Below are 18213 nucleotides of genomic sequence, written 5' to 3'. Positions count from 1 at the left end.
CAATTTCAGGAGAATAATCTTTCAAAGAAATAATCTTTCACTGAAAGGTTAAAGAACAGAAATGATGAGGTATCATAGTAAAAAAGTTTTAGTGTAAGCAAAGAACAGTTTATTCAGAAAAAAAAAACCACCACAAACAAAAACCACAGAATACAGGAAAAACGAAAGCTCTCAGCACTAAACGCAGGCAACTCCTGATTTCTGTTAATAACACTTGCACTTGTAACTGCCACCTAGACGCCAACTGGGCACCTAACCAGTGGTCACCAACAATGAGAATCTATAAAGAGATCTACCCTTCTTCACATGGTAGTCTTCTCATAACTACATCAATACTATATCCAAATATCTTCTACTGAAGCCTTCTTTGATTTCTTACACTTAGTCACTGTTTATGTATTTCTATTTTGTACCAATCATGCTGAAATTTTGGTTTTCATATACATCATTCCTATTAGACTGTGAACTTCTTGATGTTTCCATTTCCCTGTGTATTCTACACGCCTAATACAGTTCCTGTCACATAAGCAGTATATAATATTCTACAGAAGAATGAAATGGGTGTTATGTAGGACAGATCAGAAGAGAGAAACATTAGACAATTACCAATAATCCTTGAGTGAACAGATAAAAGCATAGGTCTGGGCTGATAAAGGAACAAACAGACTCTTTCATTTCAAAAGCAAGAAACTGGAAGGATGAATAAATCAGAAACATTTGATTTTCTTTCCTGTAGTTCAAAATATCTTTTTATGCTAAAAGTTTAGTTAAGATGTTCTATTAAAATGGGCTAGAAGTAGTGTCACTCCAAAAGCAATGAGCACACCAACTGCTCAGACCCCGGTTTCTAAATACCATTCCCTATAAAGAAACAATGATTCTTTAAAGATATAGTTGACTCCAAACCTGGAGCATAGAAAAAACAAGTCGATCATGAGAACTCTTGTGTCAGAAAGCAAGGAAATCCTCTAAGACCAGTAGGATTTATCAAAAGGACCAAGGACCAAGTTAAAGGGGCTCCCACTGGTCACATTTATGATAAGTTGAGCACCTAAACAAACAACCCTAACTGAGTGTAACATACTGAACAAACAAAAAATGAATCTATCATCATACTTGGAGGAAGAGGAATGAAGAAGAGGGGTGGAGTGGGGTAAGTAAAGGAAATCTCTTCTTTACAGAGGAATGCCAGTAAGTATGAAGAAATGACTGAAACAGAAAATCAACATTTTGTAATCCCCAATGTAAAAATCACCAGTGTATGCTAAAGCTATTAGGTGAAAGGCTGCTCAAAAACAGAAAATTCACCTAATACCTAAGAATTAATATCACCTTAAGATTATCTTGCTATGCAAAGGGGAAAATGTATCTCTAAAACAGAAAAATCTGGCTGTCACCACCTTAATTAACCAAGTCATCAAACTTGACATCATTCATAATAGTAAGACAACTTGATATTATGTGATTCATGAAATAACAATATGAGGTAAATATCATTACCTATGAAGCACTTTCACCAAAAATGTTTAACCCAATCTAATCAACCCTCTAGATTGAGGGTCAAGCCTCTGTTCTGTGGATTCCTTCAGCCCTCTGGTGAAGTCTACAGAACCCTAGCAGAATAATGTTTACAATGCATAAAATACATAAGATTACAAAATTACACTTAAATATAGCTATCAAATTATCTTTTTAAATATAATACAGTAATAATTTGGGGGTTTTTTCTGTTCGTTTTTTTATTTTTTTACTGGGTCTTTTTATGTGGGATATCTTTTTTAAATAGGATCCAGCATCTTCTTGTTGATGGTTTTTCAATAGCTAGTTGCGATTTTGGTGCTCTCACAGGAGGAAATGAGTGTATGTCCTTCTATTCCACCCTTCTGAACTGCCTCTATTTTTGCTTTTTGATTATGCAAATCTATCTAACTCCTTTAGGACTGAATGGGGAAATCAATCGTGACTATTCACTCGAAGAACTGTTACTGAAGATGAAGCTCCAATACTTTGCCACTTGATGTGAAGAGCTGACTCAATGGAAAAGACCCTGAGGCTGGGAAAGATTAAGGGCAGGAGAAGAGGGCAGCAGAGGATGAAATGGTTAGACAGCATCATCAATTTAACAGATATGAATTTGAGCAAATTCCAGAAGATAGTGGAAGACAGAGGAGCCTGATGTGCTATATAGTCCATGGGGGTCACAGAGTCAGACATGACCTAGTGACTGAACTACAACAACAACATCTAATTCTTAAGCAATAAATGAGCATAAATATTTTGAGATACTTGCAATGATTTAATATGATATGAAAACGTGAAATTTCACTTGGTAACAAAGTTATAGGTAGCATTATTATCTGTGTGAGGGGTTTCTTACATTCACAATTAAAGGAAATGCTAAAATTCAGTTAAAGAGGGGTTTCTCAACCATGACACCATTAACACTGACATTTTGATCTACATAATTCTTTGATGTTGGGGGTTCTCCCTCTGTACATTGTAGGATCTTTAGATGCATCCCTGGCCTCTATCCACTTGATTCCAATAGCAGCCTTCCACTCAGTTGTGACAACTAAAATGTCTTCAGACACAGCCAAACATTCCTATGTGGGGAAAGAGAAGTAAGAGGACAATTCACCCCAGTTGAGAACCACTGAATTAAAACAAAGATGTAATTTTCTCCTCATCCAAAATTCAGACTCCCTGAATTCTATTCACAGACTGTAAAGAATATGTGAACTGCAGGTTAACTACTTTTGCTCTAGACCTACCTTTCAGTCTAAGAAAATAGATGGAAATAGGATATTGGGATTTAAAACAAACATGGGGAAACAAACTGAGAATGTGAGAGAATCTATGAGAAAACTGGCCTGGACACTTAGATCAATGCCATTTTTGAAAGGTGGGAAAGTATTCTATATTAAAATAAAGACAAATAAAGGCAATTGTGAGCCTTGACTGGATGCTGGCTCAGAAAAATTTTGCTCTAATACACTATTGGAACAATTGGAGAATTTTGAATGTGGACTGGATGTTGTATGAGATTTTGGAATTACTATTTATTTTCTTAGGTGCATTAATGATATTGAGATTATGAGAAAATTGTCCTATATTCAGGACATGAACACTACAGTATTCAGGAGTGAAATATGTCACCTACAACTTATTTTCAAATGATTCAGTAAAACATACACACGGATAAAATGTCAAAATGTTAAAAATGGTTTATCTAAGTCAAGTACATATGATTATAACATGTTCTATTCTTTCACTTTTCTGTATGTTTTTAGTTTTCACAATAAAAAGTTGGGGAAAGAAACTTTTCATATTTTTCAAACATTAAATAAATAATATGAAATAATCAGAGAGAAGGAAAAACATTAAATTTGTCATTGCTAATTTGCCCTGAAGATGGCATTATCGTACAACTTCAAATATGAAAGAAAAATCAACAAATTTCAATCAGGTTTTAATGTTGTAGAAGAGTAACACCATTATAGAACCTGGAATTCCTTAAAAGCTGAATGAGAAGGAAACTGAGACAGAGAAACATTTACTAGATGCATTACCCACGTACTATGTAAAAATCTCCTTTGCTTCTATATTAAAGTAATAGCTGCTTATACACAACATTGATATTACAAAGTCACTCACAGCCAACTCTTAACTATCTATGGAATTGCCTATTACAGGTAAAGTAATAGCCAGACTTTTTTTTCCCCTCTACCATTTCAATGTACACAAAACATTTCACCAAAGTGGTTAACACAGATATACTAACTAATCATTTTACTTCCCTTCTATTTTTCAAAAGTGATTACTCTACTTTATAATATACCCTACTTTATAAAATCTAAACTTGCTTGCCCTCTATTGACTTTCTATCATACTGTGGTCCTCTAATTGGTCTCTCTGCTTCCAGTTTAAACCATTCTGCATTGCTTCAGGATTAACCTTTTAGAATGTTCTCATTCTGTCATACTTCAGATCAATAACCTTTAAAATTATTTATTATTTTCCAAACAAATGCCAAGCTCTACAAGTTGGTACTCAAGGAATTCCACAGTCTGATGCTTACCTTCCTTTCTAACCTTATTTCCTATTACCCATGGATAATCTCTGTTCTAGATAGGGCAGTCTAAATGTCACTTTAATCCATCAGGCTATCAAGGCTTCCTTGTCTTTGTTAAGGCTGTGCCACCCTGGACTATTCATACCATCTTTCTACCTATTCATTGCCTCTTCTCCCTTCAAAGTTCATTTCAAATTTCATTTCTAGATTATATATATTAAAAATATACACACATTCTAAAATATGAATAAAAATAATCTCAACATTATTTTTAAAAGTGAAAAAGTTGAAACAATTCAACTCCTAAATCAGAAGAAACTGGTTACTTAATAAGCTACAGTACAACCAATGGATTACACTATCATTAAAAATAGGATTGCAAACTTTACATCCATTGGGATGGTTACCATCCAAGAAAAACAAAACCAACCAATCACACAACAACAAAAAGTGTTGGCAAGGATGTGGAGGTACTAGAAGCCTTATGTACTGTTGGTAGGAAGAAAAATGGTGCAGCCATTTCAGAAAACAGCAAGGCAATTCCTTCAACGGTAAAAATAGAACTACCATATGATATAGCAATTCCACTTCTATGTATATCCCCAGAAGAACAGAAAGCAGCATCTTGAGGAGTTATTTGTATGCTCACATAACAGCAACATTATTCATAATAGCCAAGAGGTGGAGGCAACCCAAGTGTTCACTGACAGATGAATGGATAAGCAAATGTGGTATATATACATAATAGAGTATTATTCAGTTCAGTTCAGTTGCTCAGTTGTGTCTGACTCTGTGACCTCATGGACTGCAGCATGCCAGACCTCCCTGTCCATCACCAACACCCGGAGTTCACTCAAATTCATGTCCATCAACTCAGTTCATCAAGTATTATTATACTATATTATAATTATATTATACTATTTATAATTATATAAGCATATATACTTATATGTAAACATATAAACACTAGTATATACTATATATAGTATATTATATATACTATTATACTTTATTATAATTATATTATATTATACTATATTATTAGGACTTCCCTGGTGGCTCAGACAGCAAAGTGTCTGTCTACAATGCAGGAGACCCAGGTTCGATCCCTGGGTCAGGAAGATCCCCTGGAGAAGGAAATGGCAATCCACTCCAGTACTATTGCCTGGAAAATCCCATGGACAGAGGAGCCTGGTAGGCTACAGTCCATGGGGTCGCAAAGAGTCGGACACGACTGAGCGACTTCACTTCACTATACTATATTATTATTATTCAGCCTTAAAAAAGAAAGAAATTTTGACGTTTGCTATAGCATGGATGAACCTTGACAACACTTTATGAAGTGAAATAAGCCAATCACAAAAAGATAAATGCTGCATGATTCCACTTACACAAAGTACATAAACAGTGAAATTCACTGAGACAGAAAGAATGTGGTTGTCAAGGGCGAGGGGTGGGAAAATACGGAGTTGTTTAATATGTTATAATGTTTCAGTTTTGCAAGATGAAAAAGTTCTGGAGATTGGCTCCACAACAACGTGAAATATACTTAACACTACTGAACTGCACACCTAAAAATCATTAAGATGTAAATGTTATGTTACATATATTTTTACAATTTAAAAAAAAGTCTAATAGAATCGCAAAATACTGAATGACATAAAAATGTTTAACATATTGTTAAGTGGAAATAGGTCTTATGTCAGTATGATCCCAATTTTCTAATTTAAAATAAGCATACATATTTCAAAAAAAATGCACAGACATATACCACAATTTTAACAATGGTTACCTCCAAAGACAAAGTTACAAGAAATTTTTATTCATTTGTGCTTTTTTGGAATTTTCTAAATGTTTTCCTACGAAAACTTATTACTCTATATATATTAGTCAGGGTCTCCAGAGAAACAGACTCAGTAGGATATTTACAAGATAGTTATTCAAGGAATTGGCTCACCAACCTGATATGGAGGCCAAGAAAAGTCCCACCATCTGATTTCTGCAAACTAGAGAACCACGAAAACCAAAGGTATAATTCAGTCTGAGGTCGAAGGCCTGAAATCCAGGAGGCCACTGGCATTAAGACCCGAGTCCAAAGGCCATGAACCAAGAGCTCAGATGTGTGAGGGCCAGAGAAGATAAACGTCCCAGCTCCAGAGGAGAGAACAAATCACCCTCCTTTGCCTTTCTGTTTTATTCAGGCCTTCAAAGGATTAAATCATGATGATGCCCGCCCACACTGGCAAAGGCAGCTATCTTTACTCAGTCCACTGAATCAAGTGCTAATTTCTCCCAAAACATCCTCAAAGACACACTTGGAAATAATGTTTTACCATCAATATGGGTATCCTTTAGCTCAGTCAAACTGACAGACAAAATAAATTAACTATGATGCTTCATTAATCAGGAACAATGCTATTATTAAACAGCAAAAGTTCAGGTTCAGCCTTATACCTACCTCCACTATAAATCTTTTCTAATGGCTATTAACCCTCACAGGGCTTCCCTGGTGATTCAGTGGTTATCGGTCTGCCAGTGCCAGAGAAGCGAGTTCAATTCCTTAATCGGGAAGATACCTTGGAGAAGAAAATGGCAACTCACTCCAGTATTCTTGCCTGGGAAACCTCATGAACAGAGAAACCAGGTGGGCTATACAGTCCATGAGGTCACAGAAAGAGTTGGATACAACTTAGTAACTAAACAACAATAACCCTGAGAAAACCAGCCTTCCTTTGATCTGGGATACTTATGATCCATATCAGCAATTTACAAACTTTTTTGATCCTATAGCCCATCAGCTAAAAAAACTTTTTAAGAATCATCATTTATAAATTATGTAGGGTACAACATGCATTATATTAATGCATGCAATATAAAATTATGTTAAATGGAAATTTTTTAAAAGAGAAAAAACATTTAAAATAATCTATTAATTGCTGGCAAAAAAGTACCTTTTTACTCTGTTTTTAATAGATAGTACTGTGATTTCCAGTGGTCATGTATGGATGCGAGAGTTGGACTGTGAAGAGCGGTGAACACCAAAGAATTGACGCTTTTTAACTGTGGTGTTGGAGAAGACTCTTGAGAGTCCCTTGGACTGTGAGGAGATCCAACCAGTCCACCCTAAAGGAGATCAGTCCTGGGTGTTCACTGGAAGGAATGATGCTAAAGCTGAAACTCCAATACTTTGGACACCTCATGCGAAGAGTTGACTCATTGGAAAAGACCCTGATGCTGGGAGGGATTGGGGTCAGGAGGAGAAGGGGATGACAGAGGATGAGATGGCTGGATGACATCACCAACTTGATGGACATGAGTTTGGGTGAACTCTGGGAGTTGGTGATGGACAGGGAGGCCTGGCATTCTGTGGCTCATGGGTCGCAGAGTTGGACATGACTGAGCGACTGAACTGTACTGAACTGAATGTGATTTCACTATGATTCATTATTATTAAAAATCTTGATTTGAACTTCATGAATGGTGATTCAAAGGTTGGCTCTGAGTTCAATTTATTCTTATACCTGGTTTTAATGCTTGTTATTGGGGCAGGGGGCAGTATCTCACATATGAATGTAGAACCAAATGGAAGAAATCACCGATCACAATGTCTAAACACTCTATTCTGAGATTTTTAAAACAAGGAAGAAAACTCCACTCTGGGCTTTTAAAGAGATTCATCATTTAACAAAATAGCACAATGATGGAATATTTCCAAACATCCATTTTTTAAAACAGATTTACAATAGCTTGAGTGTTTCTAAAAAATCAACTATTCTATTTTTTCACTGTACTTTACATATAAAACTTTATATATAAAACTTTTTTATTTATAAACAAACAAAAATACCCTGTGGGGACAGATTTAAAATGTCTATCTGTCTGTGTCTGTGTATTTCATTCTATCTGGTTACATATTATTGTCAAGTCACATGCCATTTCTGGAAAAAAAAAATTAGCAAGTTTGGAGTGCTTTTTCTTCTCACTAATAAAAACATACATAACATATTCTTGAGTTTAACACATTCTTGACAGCTCTTTTGTACTTTTAATATATGGCTATGGAAAAGCTTGTATTAAGAGTAGGAGAATCCAAGTCTGTGCTTTGTTATTTACTGTGGTTACATTATTAGTATTTATCCAAGATGTGACTTCTCTTTAGGAGTTATTGAACATTTTCTAAGAGTTGGTTTATTTAAAACTAAATAATATAATTTGTAAACCTAATTAACTACTCATAAAGGCTTTATATCCCAAGGATAAACTAAGTGAAGGATACTGTTAATCTCTTAAGCTTACTCACTTATCTATATAATGTGACTATCTGATAAATAAATGTGGACTGATTGAAGATGTTGGTATCAAACTTCATAACAAATATTAGTAAAAGTCCACTTCTTTTTTCTTTAGATAAAAAATGAATATTCCTTAAACTGTGTGCAATTTGACCATGGAGTTTAGACTTAATCCACAAGACTGTGGTGAGCCATTATAGCCTTAAGACACTGGTGCTGAATTGATGATACATCATTCCAGAAGAGTATTAGTAAGGAGGGCCAAGTACAGTACAGGGCCAAGGGGACTCCAACAACATTTCTGAAGAAAGAAAGATATAAAGAAAAGCTTGTGATAAAGAAGAGAAGGAATATCAAAGAAGGTAGGAGGAAAAAGGGAAGAAAAATCAGCTCAGAATTCACAAATAAAATATTAATACTAAGGGACAAAACCTCCTTTACATTTTGCAATTAGGAAGTAACCACATTACACTGGGAAGCAATGTCAAGTCCAATAGTGGGGGTGGAAGCAGAATGCAGAGGTTGGAGTGAAACAGGTGAGGAAATTAACACACAATGGTTATTGTTTCAAGAGACTCAATTATAAGATTACAAAACAGAATACATAGTACAATCTCATTTTGATATAAAAATGTATATATAATGTATGAAAATGTATATGACAAAATGTTAATGATGGTAAATAGCAGGTTTTTCCTGACCATAGTATTCAAGTACTTCCTCCTCTTACCTTATCCCCCATCCAACACACATATCCTGGTTACTCTCTACTACTAGCCTTATGGTTTGTGATCTTTATAGCACTTTCTCAAATTATAACTGATCATTTACCTGCTTATTTCCTGTTTTTCTCACTACATCATAAAATTATACTTCTTTCTATACCACACCTATCATGGATGAATGTTCAATGAATGAATGAACAAATGAATGACTATCATGGAAAAAAAGGTAAGCACAAACAAGCCACTAATAATGTTTCTTATAAGTTCAGGTTCAAAACAATCTAAAAACCTAAGTCAAAAATATGTTACCTTGTTTGTATAACATTATCTGACATCCTAAAATTTGATTCTAGATTTTTATCTTTCCTTTAACACAGTATAATATATTGGTTAAGAAAACTGACCATAAAGTGAGTTAGACCTCTGTCATTTATTAGTAGTGTGAGCTCTGACAACTTTCTTAGGTTGCTCTCAGTTTCCTCATTTGTAAAATGCAACAGCAACAGTGTCTTCCTCATAGCAATGTTGTAACATTTAAATGAAACATAATTTCATAATCTATGTAAATCTTGGCACATAGTAGACATTCAACAAATAATTGCACTACTACTTACCATTATAAACATCTTAAGTCTTAACATTTGGACTGTGCCATACAAAGTTTTAAAATTAAAGTTTAGGATTCCAAACCTCCTCCATTGCTTCAGTGCCTCTAGTTTGAGGTGGAGGAAGCAAACCAATATGGGCAGATAGATAGAATTTACTATCCGAAAAGTGGTCAAAGCAACGGCGGTCCTCAAAGCCATGCCAGTCAAAGGAAAGAAAAAAAGAGTAGTGAAAAACAATGATGAAACTTTAGCAATTTTTGATAAGAGCAAAACTGTGAGAAAGAAGAGGGATGATGAGGCACAGAAGCTAGAAAAACTATTTTTGGAAGACATTTAATAATGGTCAAAATTCAGTCCATAGAAATGGAGCGGATGAGATAGTTGGACCAGACTTTAAAAGATCATCTGTCTCAACTGTTTATCAGTATATGAATCCTTTCTACTCGGGGTCTCTCTGCCTCCATTTGAAAACCATCAGTAATGGAGAAGTGACTGCTTCAAAAGCAGATTATTACTACAAAGCAACTATAATTGTTTTAGGAAAAAAATTATCTCTTGTAGTAAACAGAATCCCGCTTCCCTGAATTTTGCATCATCGTTCCTAGTTCAATCACATTACAGGAATAATAAATAATTCTAGTCACAGGAAAGTAACATTACAAAGGAAGAAAGTGCTGAAAAAGAGGGCTAATGAGAGCTCAGAGCAAGGAATGGGGCAAATACACGTAAGAGGTAAGGAAGAAAGCAGTCAGAAAAATCATCCTACAGAAGCCGAGGGAGAAGGGTCCAGAAGGAAAGTATGAACAGTAGTGTCAACATGCTGCAGAGAGAGAGGTCAAGGAGGTTTTTATCCTCAGAAAGGACGCTGGATTAGAACAGTTTTAGGACGATGTTTGGGGCAGAAGCCATACCACAAGAGGTTAAGTAAATAATGAAGTAACAAAGGCAACAATATCAACATATTTTTGGTGATGAAAGAAAAGCAATTAAGAGTTGAGCAGGAATTTTTTAGGCCAGGGGAGACGAGAACATTTATAGGCAAACAGCAAGAAACAACTGGAGGTGAGATTAAAAGAAATAAGAAAAAGTGGTAGAAAAAGGAGATGAGAGAGAAGGAAGAATTAGATTCTTAGGGGGATGGGATGGAATGGATGGAGAGGAGGAAGCAGGAAAAGATACTGAATAGTTATACCCACAGACTATGAGGCACCTTGGGCTATGCCCTACTTTGAGAAAAATAGGACTTTGTCAGGCAACAGAAGAGTTGCCTTCCATACTACTCTTCTGCCTAATGCCCTTATTCATGATGTGCAGGGAGATCACCTGGGACTTGGGTGAACCTGGACTGCCTCACTCCCACCACTAGTTCTGAAAATTATCTGAAGTCCTAAGATCAAAAGGGCAATGAAAATATGTTATCCATGAAATAAGGAAGGATGGCAGGGTAGAGGGAACCAACAGAAAAACAATAACAATAATAATTACTAAATACTATATGGTCCATAATTGCTTACTTTCATTTATATGATTTTGCCGTTCCTGCTAACAACCTTGCAAGAAAAACATTTCTGAATGAATCCATAAATGAATGAATCAGTGATCCCTATCCTGTGATGGAGAAACAAGTTCAAGAGTAACTTGGCTTCACACCATTTAGCTAGTTAGTTGTGAAGATGTGATTTGCACTCAGATCTTCTGATTCTAAATTTTATATCTCTGTCCCCAAAGCACATTGCCTCTCTGGAAAGAAAATAAAATATATATATATATATATATAAGTTTTTCACTACTGCCTCCCATCCATATCAGGCACCCTGTACTTTACTTTCCTGTCTTCTTTTTCTCATCAATTACCAATCCAATTATTTAGAAGAACAATTATTATTTAAGTCCATCTTATATTAAAAATAAATGGCAACAATAATTAGTATCTTTGATAATTTTTTAAGGACTATTTTTAGGGCAGTTTTAGGTTCAAATAATTTTATAAGACTGAAATGGGTAGAAAATTATTACTTAAGGAAAAAGACACTATATATTTTCATTAGTATAATTTACCATTTTTCTAAGCAAAAGGGTAATTCCTAAAGCTGCAATGAGGGATAAATATGCTACAACCAACATGAGAAGACAAGTACTTATTTATATGACAGCATTAATTTGTTAGTATTTTTTGAAAGCTCAAATCTTTATGTTTAATAGTTAGCTTCATTATTGAGATCACTGTAAGCAATAATATATATGATATATAATATTTTATAACTTAGCTACTTTAAAAATTATTATTAAACTAGACTCTGTCAGATGATAAATCTTACATAGTGGAGAAGTATATTATTTTCATTTTAGCTGAAGGAAAGAAGCTTAACTATACCATTAGCCAGAAATTGGCTCTTAAAATTCCAAGTGTTGTGCCAAGTGTTTCTTAGACTATGACATACTTGAGATATTTTAAATTTACTAAATTTAAATTTACTAAATTTAACTAAATTTAAATTTACTTTATTTATTAAAAAATAATCTCGAATAATTTTTATCAAATCTATCTTTGGTTGGATATTAGAGTGCTTTTTTTCCCTGCACATATCAGTATTTCTAAATTGAGGGAAATCAAGTTGAAACTAAAGAAACACAGAAAATAAGAACAGAGTTATGCTAATCTAATTTGCTTTTTCCTTACACTCCCATTTGACATTTATGAGACCCTGTGCCTTGCAGGAAATTCTAAATATATGTGTTTCCTTAAGTTCCTTACTTACTTTTGATTTAGCAACAAAAAAGGAACAATAAAAGAGAACCTCATCTGGAAGGATAAGAAATACAAATATGTACAATATTAAATTTATATATCTTAAATGGCTATAAAGTAATATTTAATATGTGACATTCTTATTAGGAATAAAATCACAAATATCCTCAAAATACAATATAAATACATTTAAAAAATCTAGATGTTATCAAAAATAACATCCCCCAGCATCTATCATACAACATGCTAAAAAAACATACTATAGCAGCCACTGAAATTAAGGTTCATAAGCCTGGAACTGAATGATATAACTGTACTGTGAAAAATCTGTCTCTAACATGTAAAAAAGTTGAATGTAAACAAAATATAACTTGGATGCTTTATTTTACTCCTTTAGAGCACTGATATTACTGTATTACTAGTGAAATTTTGTCAGAGTGAATCAGATAAGAACATGGTATTCTATTCTTGGTGTCTTGGCCAAAGAGTAACAAATCCTAAAATCACTCATTCAAAGTTACTGGAGAATACAAATGTCTAAAATATGTAAATCAGTAGACACTTATTAACATGTCCATAAAAATAGCAAAATTAAAATAAAATCTATATAATCTACCCTACCTTGAAAGTAGTTTCTAAAAGAAAATTAGATATTAATGTATTCTCAAGAAGGACAAAAATGACACTAGGATTTATCCACTGTTTGGGTTACCCCGCCTTGCTTTTTTCTAGAGTAAAAATAATCTAGTGTTAAGTCTATCTTTATTAATAAACTATATATGTTATCTAGGTCCTTGAAGGGAAGGGTCTTCAAATATCTAAACAAGTATGTACTCTATAAAAAGTAATAAAGATGATGCTGTTAAAAAAAAATTTTAGAGAGAAAAATAAAGCAAAATAGCTAGAAACTCATCTGCAGTGAGTCAGTGAGTGATTTAAGAATGAAAATATTTAAATGTTAGTTTGAGGTATAAAGTAAGTAACTGTAACTATTAAGTTCATTACTACTATAACCCCAAACCAACAATGAAATAGCATTTTAATGAATTACTGCTTGGTATTACCTCTATATCTCTCCTCACTGTTTAGGTCTCTTAGCCTGGAGAATCCCAGGGACGAGGGAGCCTGGTGGGCTGCCGTCTATGGGGTCTCACAGAGTCGGACACGACTGAAGCGACTTAGCAGCAGCAGCAGCAGCAGCCCAGTTCTGACTTACAAGCTTCTCCACTTAGCTTGGATCTCATGGTCAATAACTTCAACAGTCTCCCTTGCATGTTTAATTTTTCTCCTTGCTCATCCATCTTCAATACAATCTGTCTTTGCTTTTGTTCCTGGCTGCAGAACACTGCCAGAGAAAATTTATGTAAAACATGCAGATTATACATTTATGAGTTCCAATCTCAAATGAGGTTCTGCTCAGCAGTGCTTTCACTTATTTATCCTCAAGCACTTTGCTTTACCAATCCCCACAGTGTTTATAACAAACTTCATTACTTTCATGTTCCCTAGCTTACCTCCAATCTCATGCTCAAAAAGTAACTATCTACCACATATCAATAAAATTAAGTCCTCAGATATGACTTCTTCCATTCATACCCTAACATACCTAATTCTCACCTATACACTCCTAAAATTTCTGAGTACAGTATAAGATGTCCGCTCTTTTCCAGAGCTAATCCCCCAAACTGCTCTCATCTTTCTCCACTCCAAGACCTTGTTCTATGAATTATTTCCTGACTCTCCTATTGTCAATTTCACCAATTCATCAAAAAAAAAAAGTCAAGTACTAAAGTTCTTTCCTTCAGCTCTATCTATTCAAGCTAATTCATCTTCTCTCTCTTCCCTGGCAAACCTCTATTCTCTTTCTTGTCTACCTCCTTAGCAATCCATCTTTCATCTTCACCACTTACTTGACTCTGGAAAAGGTGAGAAATGACTTGATTTCTAAATTCAGTTGCTTATATTCAGCATTCCTGCTCTCATTGCTCTCAAAAGTCAGCAAAAGTAATAAATGTAGACAGAATGAAAGAATTAGAAATATCACTATTTGTAATGCTCCAATGCAATGGCTGATTCAAGCAATGGTTATTAATGGGGACGCTAAAACCAGAAGTTTAAAAGATTGTTAGGAACACATCCATCAAGTCAGTGATGCCATCCAGCCATCTCATCCTCTGTCGTCCCCTTCTCCTGCCCCCAATCCCTCCCAGCATCAGAGTCTTTTCCAATGAGTCAACTCTTCGCAGGAGGTGGCCAAAGTACTGGCGTTTCAGCTTTAGCATCATTCCTTCCAAAGAAATACCAGGGCTGATCTCCTTCAGAATGGACTGGGTGGATCTCCTTGTAGTCCAAGGGACTCTCAAGAGTCTTCTCCAACACCACAGTTCAAAAGCATCAATTCTTTGGCGCTCAGTCTTCTACACAGTCCAACTCTCACATCCATACATGACTACTGGAAAAACCATAGCCTTGACTAGACGTCTGAGTGATCTCCGGGAGTTGGTGATAGACAGGGAGGCCTAGTGTGCTGCGATTCATGGGGTCGCAAAGAGTCGGACACGACTGAGCGACTGAACTGAACTGAACTGAGGAACATGATATTTACATGGCCACAAAGTATCACAAAGTCAATCATGTATTAAATAGTAGAGATCTGTCAGTTCTTACCAAGTGATCAAGCTAGAGTCACCAACAGAGGACAGGTATTAGGTGTCTCCTAATGTGATAAAGTGATAGGTATATTTATATCACCTGTTTTGTATTCTCGTCAGAAATATTCTACCAGAATCGAATCATAAAAAAAAAAGACTAATTCAGAATATGGAATATACCTGAGGACAAACAGCTCTACTTTTCAAACGTTAAACCCAAGAAGAAAGGGAGACAATGAGACTAGTCCAGACTGAGAAAGAGTGAAGAGACATAGAAGCCAAATGCAACGTATGACTCTTGACTGAATCTTGCACAAAAGGGAGAAAAAAAGCTATAAAAGAATTTTGGAAGGAATAGGAGAATTTAAGTATGGACCATATGTTGAATAATGTTATTGAGCAATTGTTGATATTATTAGGTACCATAATGGTATTGTGGTTATATAAGAGAATGTCCCTGTAACTGGGAGATTATTAAGAATGAACCATTGTAATATCCATATCCTGTTACCAGGTTTGGCAAAAGGTTTGTGTGTTCATTCTACTATTCTTTTGACTTTTTTGTGAGTTTAAAACTTTTCAGTAATAATAATATGAACCAAAGGACAATGAAGGCTTACTAAGAACTGAAGATTAGCAGAAATGAGTGTTAGATGCAGGGGAGAAAGAGTGTGATAAGGAGAACCCTTCAGAAATAGGGAATAGCAAGTACAAACAAGGGTATGGAGGGAAGAGAGAGCCTACTGTCAGAAACCACAAGTAATTCAATCTGTTTATTTAAGGGGAACAGGGAGTTGTGGAGAGTCGCTGGACTCGAGAGTTAAATTGGGAAAAGAACTTAAATGAATTTATAAATTTGCAAAAGCAATAAGGAATATGGATTTCATCATGAGGATAAAAGAAAATCACAGAAATAAATTAACTGAGGAAAGATATAATCAAATTTTCCCTTAAGAAAGATCACTGATTGTAACACTGAAAATGGACTGGAGAGGACTAAGACTAGAAGAGATGAAATAGGAAATTTGTAATAATGTAGGTGAGAGATGACAACAGCCTAAACTCAGATAATAGTAGAGAAGATGGAGAAAACTAGATGGATTTTATATTTTCTCTATTTCTAACTGCTTGTCAGTAGTCCATACCCAAATTTGTAACTGCTTACTGGGCGTATCTTTACCTGCAAGTCTCAGAGACACCTAAAATTCAAGATATCCAAAACTTAAATTCACTATCTTTATCCACCTTTCTCTACCTTCCTTCTCTATCTAGCTTACCAAGCTAAAGACAAATAGGGCCAACTGAACTCTTTGACCTCTCTACATTCTTCAATTTCTACACCAATTTGAATTGTCCTATGGACTCCACTCTTAATCAGAAATCCAGCCTTGCTCTCCATTCCAACTGACACTGCTGTAGCTTAGGATTTTACTTAGCCAAACTGAAAGACAAAACAAAACAAACCAAGTCACAAACTTTCTTAATCACTATTATGATTTCAAAATTATTCACTCCATAGGAGAAAAACATTATAAAACATGACATATTATCACAATATTCATACACAAACACCCACTCTCTGAACTTAGTTTTAATCAAAAAGCTAACTAATTGAACATAAATTACTCAAATCAGTAGCATTTATGACATGAAAATTTGCCCCCATTTTCTACAATCTGATTTTTTTGTTTTTTGTTTTTGTTGGCCATGCCAGCTGTGGCTTGCAGGATCTTAGTTCCCCAACAACTGAACCTGGGTCACAGCAGTGAAAGACTGGATTCCTAACCACTAGACCACCAGGGAACCCCCTACAATCTGATTATTTTTTAAGTTCACCATGAAGTGAAAGTGAGAGGGAAGTCGCTCAGTCGTGTCCGACTCTTTGCGACCCCATGGACTATAGCCTGCCAGGCTCCTCCATCCATGGGATTTTCCAGGCAAGAAGTTCACTATACTTTTTTAAAAATCCTACCAATACTACAACATGACTTATTTCGAATACTGTCTCCAACCATTCTATGCTCCTGCTGTCCAAAAAAAATCTCACTGGATAGCTGAACTCTGTTTTATCTGCAGTTTTACTTTTGTATGATTGTGAAGGAAAACTGACCAGTTTAACAAAATTCTAAGATTACATTTCTCCCCGTTCATTTCAAGTATTTCAGTTAATCCAATTCTAAATGCACAACAATGGACTACCAAACATACAGAAAAATCACACCATCTCTTTATTGTATAAAAAAGGATGCTGAAAAATAATAAAGAAACAAATCTAGAAATAAGTAAGATTTTATGAATAGTGGATAGGTTTAAAACCCCTATGTCTTCAATTAAATCCTCACATGTGAAGAACAATTACCAGTGGTAGAAAAAAGGAAGGCATGAATAATAAATGAAGGCAGAAGGAATTATTCCCAATAAGGGAAATGATCCAGGATAACTATAGTTTACCCTTGGTAAGGTCAAAACTCTTTGTATAAGGCACTTCTGAAATTTTTAATTCTTAAATTATACATTTTTTATGGCTTTCAAAAAGCATATTTTGAAAACAAGGTAATCTTTCCTTGATAACTCACTTTCACTATTTTAATAATCTGTTTTATATTATGTTGTAATGGTGATGTCCTCAGGTGCTACTGAAGGAAGTCAGTCTGCCCCTAGGTCAAAGAGCTTCAAATTATGGTGATAATACTAGCTCCAATATTTTGGCCACTTGATGTGAAGAATTGACTCTTTGGAAAAGACCCTGATGCTGGGAAAGATTGAAAGCAGGGAGAAAAGGGGATGACAGAGGATGAGATGGTTGGGTGGCATCACCAAATCGATGGACATGAGTCTGAGCAAACTCAGGGAGCTGGTGATAGACAGGGAAGCCTGGTGAGCTGCAGTCCATGGGCCTGCCAAGAGTCAGACATGACTGAGTGACTGAACTGAACTGACTAGTTCTTTCACTAGTTTGTTATCAATATATTTTTAGAACTCTCTTCTCCCTAGAGAGGTTTTCAGCAGTTACTTCTCTGCCTTGCTTTCTATATTCTTGCTTCGGCACCATCTATATCCCTTTCTAATTTGAATCCTCTGAAACAAGTAACTCTTTTTTTTACTAATTGAAGCAT

This window comes from Capricornis sumatraensis, chromosome 1, assembly GCF_032405125.1.
Source record: "Capricornis sumatraensis isolate serow.1 chromosome 1, serow.2, whole genome shotgun sequence".
Lineage (NCBI taxonomy): Eukaryota > Metazoa > Chordata > Mammalia > Artiodactyla > Bovidae > Capricornis > Capricornis sumatraensis.
This window is presented reverse-complemented; position numbering follows the sequence as displayed.